The sequence below is a fragment of the Adiantum capillus-veneris genome, chromosome 19 (assembly GCF_014529385.1).
Source record: "Adiantum capillus-veneris isolate H3 chromosome 19, ASM1452938v2, whole genome shotgun sequence".
NCBI lineage: Eukaryota > Viridiplantae > Streptophyta > Polypodiopsida > Polypodiales > Pteridaceae > Adiantum > Adiantum capillus-veneris.
The window spans coordinates 89,579,145-89,585,354 of NC_140949.1; the positions used below are offsets into that span (position 1 = coordinate 89,579,145).

Below are 6,210 nucleotides of genomic sequence, written 5' to 3' on the forward strand. Positions count from 1 at the left end.
CTAGCGGGCTCCTCTCGATTGTTGGAATATAATAAAATATTCCAGCTGTCATGCCTCGAGAAACCAAGAGGCACCAACACCCGTTCAAATCCACTATTCCCAGCCTTTATAATCACCCCATGTAATCACGCTACTATCAAGCAATCAACCCTACTAACCGCCTATCTGCGTGTGTCTCTTTCTACCTTCTCTCTCATCTCATTCTCTGTGTAACACACATCTACACAATGTATTAATGTTCTCTTTCTGCGCCTCTGATAGTGGGAGGCCCCCTGGCCTTCTACTCCCACATGGTATCAATCGCCAGTTATTTCCTGCACCCCTACTTCCTGATGGCGCCAGCCATTCTTGCTGCTGCTGCACGAATAGAGAAACCTGCAATGAGCCAATTCTTGCTGCTGGTGCTACCCGCTTCGATGAACCCTGTTTCTCTTGCATGCAAGCCACAGATGGTGCAACCACAGCCAATTTCAGCGATCACCTGCTGAATGCGAATAATGATACTGTAAATCATACATGTCCTGTGCAAGAGACTCAACTCAACTCCTCCTTTAATGCCAACTCTGAGTGCAGATATGAAGCATCATCTCTTCTTGCACATGCTCTCATTTGTTGCTTTGTGAAGGCCATTCAACATTCCTATTCAGCGCAATGCCTAATGCCATGCAAGCCTTCAAAGACCCCTAACCCTTTACATTCTGCATCCTCTAATGATGCTCCCTCAGGCAACGCAATTTGCCGGGGCTCATTTGAATATACAGAGGACGATGATGCCATCATTGAGGCATTTCTTGCTTCCACGGAAGGGGCACCTGAAGCGGCAGGTGATAAGATACCCAAAATACCCTCTGAAATGCAGTGTATCGGACCTCACTATGTTCATGTTCTTAACAAAGTTTGCGGCATTTACTTTGAAAATTCTGGGGATAGCAGTCTCAATGCTGAGCATCTTTCTAGCCCATTTCTGAAGGCTCACCATCCTGCTGGAGAAAGAGGAGATGACCAAGCCATCAAGGTCTTCACTGCTGCTGAGAAGTCATGCCCAACCCATACTGTTGCCCATGCGCGCCAAGGACATGTTGCATCTTATCTTGCTCTACACATTGCTGGCCGTGACGATGATGAAATCATTGCAGCATTTGTTAATGCTTTTGTGAAACCCTGCATATTGGCGTCATTGTCTGTGGAGGATTTCTCATCGGGTGCTGCAGACAACACTGTTCCTGCGCTGGCAGTCACTTCCCAGATGATTCTGGAGGACAATCAATCCCTTTTGCAGGTGAATAATCCTGCTAGCCATGCCCCTTGGCCTACTTTCGGCGTTGTCAATGACTTAGACAATCCAACTGAAGTGCCTAATTCTGCTCTTGATGAGGCCAGACCCTCTTGCTGCAGCTATACATCACCTCATGATGTCTCTCTTAGCGCAGATCTCCAATACCCACCAAGCTGTAGCCCTCTGCTGGCTGCCTTGCTGATAAACCAATGTAATGCTACTGCTATTCATAATCGGCCTTGTTACAATCTGCCCCTTGCCCCCTCATCTGCAGTCCTTCAACAGCGAGCCCAATCCTTGCCATGCCTTAACTTGGAGGCAGATGATGATGACGATGAGGGTGCCATCATGAAGGATGTTATCAAAGGCTTGTCTCCTTCTTCAATGCCAACCTTGGATTTTGCAGAGACACTATCACTGATGGTAGACGATGGCCTTTATGGTAACCGTTTGCAAAGTGATGGCCTCCATGAAAATGAAGCAATACAGATTTCAAAGCTCGATGTTCTTGAGTGCTATGACAGGGTCCCCTTTTGCAAATACTGTTGCCGAGCTCCTCGCAATCGAAAACCAACCTTGTGCCACAATTTTGGAATTCAAAATCATCGACGTGATGATCCTTCCAATGGTCCAAAGCCAAAAAGTTCAGTAGTTATCTTCATCATGCTCAAATACTTGGACTCCTACCTTATCTTCTTCACCAAAAGCCAATCTGAAGCAAAATCTAAAGCACATGTTTTCGGTCGAAGGGGGGATCAATTGAAGAAAGTCATTCGATCTCAACATGCAGTTGAAGAACTTGATTCTCGTGCGAGAATCAATATGAAACCTCGACATCAAACATTTCCACTTAACACCTTTCTGCTTGAACCTGATTGATTGTGCAGAAAACCCAATTGAAAGCTAAAGTAAAATTTTTCTTTCGTGCACCTCCATCGTTTGATGGAAACAAAAACAGAAAGCACTTTCCAGCTCTTCTAAGCACTTTTCATGCACAATAAAATCTCCTCTCGGCATTCAGCTAAGGGGGGATGTTGGAATATAATAAAATATTCCAGCTGTCATGCCTCGAGAAACCAAGAGGCACCAACACCCGTTCAAATCCACTATTCCCAGCCTTTATAATCACGCTACTATCAAGCAATCAACCCTACTAACCGCCTATCTGCGTGTGTCTCTTTCTACCTTCTCTCTCATCTCATTCTCTGTGTAACACACATCTACACAATGTATTAATGTTCTCTTTCTGCGCCTCTGATAGTGGGAGGCCCCCTGGCCTTCTACTCCCACATCGATGGCCCCCGGTTACCCCCATGCAAGGGGGGCCCTTCCACAAGCTCTCCAATTGCAACACCTCCTCATGCTTACCAAGTGGCGCTCTTTCCTCCTTGCAACAGCAGTCCAAACTCTCGCAGATGGTGTCTCTTCTCCTTCTGACTGCAGCTCGCCCTCCCTTTTTTAGCATGGCAAACTTTTTTTTAAAAAAATTCCTCTTTTGCGAGGGCCGCCTTCCCATGAGAGGCAACCCGAGGCCTTCATTCGTGCATATAGCTCCGCATACCTTTAATACAAGAGCTCTTGCCCCTGTGCAAGGCCATCATGGCCACAAACAAATACAAGGCATCCGCATAGACACTATCGGGGCATCGAGATCCCAACGACAAAAGTGATGATTGCCACGACCATCGCAACCTTTGATCCCGATGAGCTTGTCCACCGAATCGGCACACACGCCTTTAAGTTTTTGGCTATTAGAGCTCCCAAAAAACCACCATCAACTATAAATTGCCGCATTTGACATACATATCTCCACCGCACCAGCTCCAACCTGCATCGAGTACATGACCAAGCTTGCGACCATCCACCTACCTGCTGCCGTGCATCTGCCATTGACACTTTCTGAGGTCGACCAAATCGAGCTGTACCATCATTGCCCAACCCCTCTTTGAGCATTTATGCTCAACGATAGTATTATTTAGATAGGATATTAGTGCATAAGAAGAAAATTGATAGATACTATGTATAAGAAGCATTAGATAGATAGAGAGATATTCATCTGCTATAGAGCCCGCCCGGGTCAAATGGAAAGCCATAAGCTCTCCCAATTGTAGTGAAGCTTCCACCAGGATCAAAAATATAGCTTTGATCATCGTCATCCGTCTGTAAAACATAGGCAAGTATTCCCTGCTTTGCACCTGTAACTTTGTCAGCCAACCTGTCTTGTAGACCTTCATAGCAACACCATTCAAAAATTTGTATACATGGACTATCTCCACAGCCCAAACAAACCTGCACACCCTGCATATCTTCTACACCCTGTGTCTCCCAACCATCCTCTAGAGAGATCTCCATAGCATCACCGTCTTCAAAAAACACCACTTGCGGCATCCGATCATCCAAAGCAAACACTGGCAAAACCTCATATGTAGGCTCTTCAAGTGGTACTGGAGCAGGCACGCAGCCTCGCATGTCCTGTATTCTCTCCATAGCTTTAGCAACCAAAACTTGCGACTCGCCATCAATATCGACCACCGGCTCATCAAATCCCCAATCATCTTCATCAAGACATTCTTCTTCAGTCAACATGGCCTGACCATCACAAGGCACGAGAGAGGGTTGCCAAACCCCCTCGTGTTTGCAAACTGTCTTTTCACCTACAACCTTGCAAACTGTCTTTTCACCTACAACCTGCCATTCTTTGACCAAATTATCGACATATGACATCATAGGTACCTTGAGAAAGCAGACTCTGTTTCCCATGTGCTGTCCTTATCCAAGGAACTGCTATAACCCGAACACAGCTCGGCTTTCTCCACAAAACTCACCGACTTTGGCACTTCAGCTATCTTCTCCAGTGCTTGCTTTTCGAAAGTCACCTGGTCAAGCACATCAGGCGGTACTTGGTAGACTCCTCTCTGCAGCTGCTGAAGCCTCATAGGCCCACATGGTATCGTCTCCATTCTGTCATCACACCTATTCGCTGCTACCACATGTGCATCAACAAAGGGTCGGACTACCTGAAGCTCTTCCCTGGCAATTGGCCTTGGCACCAATGGACTCATCAGAACCTGCTTTGCTTGTTGCTTCCTTAAAATCTTCTTTGTCCTGCTCTGTGCATAGGCTACTGCCTCCTCGTATGTGTCTGTCCCATCCATCTTGACATTATATCGCACTTTGACATGCAAGCAGTCCACAAACTTGGTCATCTTCAAAAAATTTGCATTCTCTACAGCAGTTACCTTAACCCACTTGCTCCATATGGCCTCGAACTCCCACACAAATGCTCGAAAATCACCGTCAAGGCTTTGCTTTAGGTTGTCCATCATCTGCTTCACTTCACTCCACTGCGGGTTGGCCACATATCGGCTTCGGAATGCCACTTCCAATGTGCCCCATTCCAACTTTTCTTTAGCCTGCAAGCTCTCATACCATACCTTTGCTTTGCCACGAACCAGGAGCGGGAAAGCTTTAACCACTCCCTCTTCTCTTGACAAGCCACTCTCCAGCAGAAAAAGGCCGTAGTCTTGTAGCCACACTTCAGCATCTTCAACACCCGTAAAAGTAGGAAAACGCGACCACATATTTCTTAACAGCGCTTGTTCTTGGAACCTCGAAACACCGCAACACCGTCTTCGACTTCACCAAGGAGCAATCACTAGGTCCTCAATGGAGGCACCACTCATGGGATGGAGGAAATGGAACAACACACAGGACACAAACTCGATGCCTCTCTATAGCCCAGCAGGTATCCAGCACCCCAAGCCACACAGACACATGACGTACACACGCACACTATCCGCCAACCTTCACACCAAGGACTCACCTACGAGCAACTTCGGCTCTCCCTTCACAATTACCTTTACCGACACACACATCAATGCACACAAATCTGTAAGCACACTCACACCGGGAGACCTCCCAAGCCTCAACCGCATACAAAACCACATTCAATCTGCAACCACAATCAATCTCTCTCTCTCTCTCTCTCTCTCTCTCTCTCTCTGCACACACACAAAAGACCCGGAGCCACCGCTACCACGGGCATAAGGCAAAGGATGAGACTCAGATGAGAAGAATGATGACAACTCCAACACGAACACTAACCCAACCATACCATAAAATGACTTATGCATAGCAAAAAGCAAGCATTCGGGTACAATGATGGCGTCGGCTGATTCGATGAAATCCGGCACCCTTTCTCAGCTAGAGGTAGCCCACACTGGCGGTCTCACTCTCTGCTTCACGGATCCTCGTCTTTGCAGTACTTGACGGTCTCCTTCTTCTCGTAGAATCCCCTCTTTGGCGTCTTTGTTTTCTGTAGTCGAGTTTCTTCTCTCTCTGGCCGGTCTTGTCCGGTCTTCAACAGGCCCTGCTTGAGCCTACAACCCCGCCTACTCACGGCTCTCACCACCCAGTAGATGGCGGCCTCCTTCTTCCACAGCTCTCCCACCTCCTGATCCGCCACGACCTCAGCTCCTTGATGGCCTCGACCTCCCTGGCTCTCTCCAAGCTCAACTCTCCTCTTTGATGGCGCAACCCTGCAGCCTCTCGGCTCCTTCTGTCCTGCAATCCAACCCTCTCCCTCTTGAGGCCACCTCTTGCCGCTCCCGGCCTCTTCTGTGCAATCGACCCCTTCTTTCTTCAATCTGGCAGCCCTTTGTGGCCCTATTACTAACTGCAGCTGCTCGACCCTGGCTGCCTTCAACCAAGCTCCCTGCGCTCCAAGCGGCCTCCCTACACTGGCCAGCCCCCTCGGATTCCTTTGATCAGGCCCGCCATCTCCTCTGAAACCATCTCAAGGCCCTGCATCCCCTCGTCCTTGCAAAAACCCCCCAATGGGCTCCTCTCACAAGCCGACCCCCATCACCTGCAACTCACCCCCCTCTAGCGGGCTCCTCTCGATGGCCCCCGGTTACCCCCATGCAAGGGGGGTC

The 6,210-nt window shown here is 48.3% G+C and overlaps 2 pseudogenes; one reads left to right on the forward strand and one right to left on the reverse strand.

The window, feature by feature from the left end:
* The first annotated feature begins 213 nt into the window (after positions 1 to 213).
* On the forward strand, positions 214 to 2,176 carry LOC147434439 (uncharacterized; annotated as a pseudogene).
* On the reverse strand, positions 1,684 to 4,995 carry LOC147434440 (uncharacterized; annotated as a pseudogene).
* Positions 4,996 to 6,210: the final 1,215 nt, after the last annotated feature.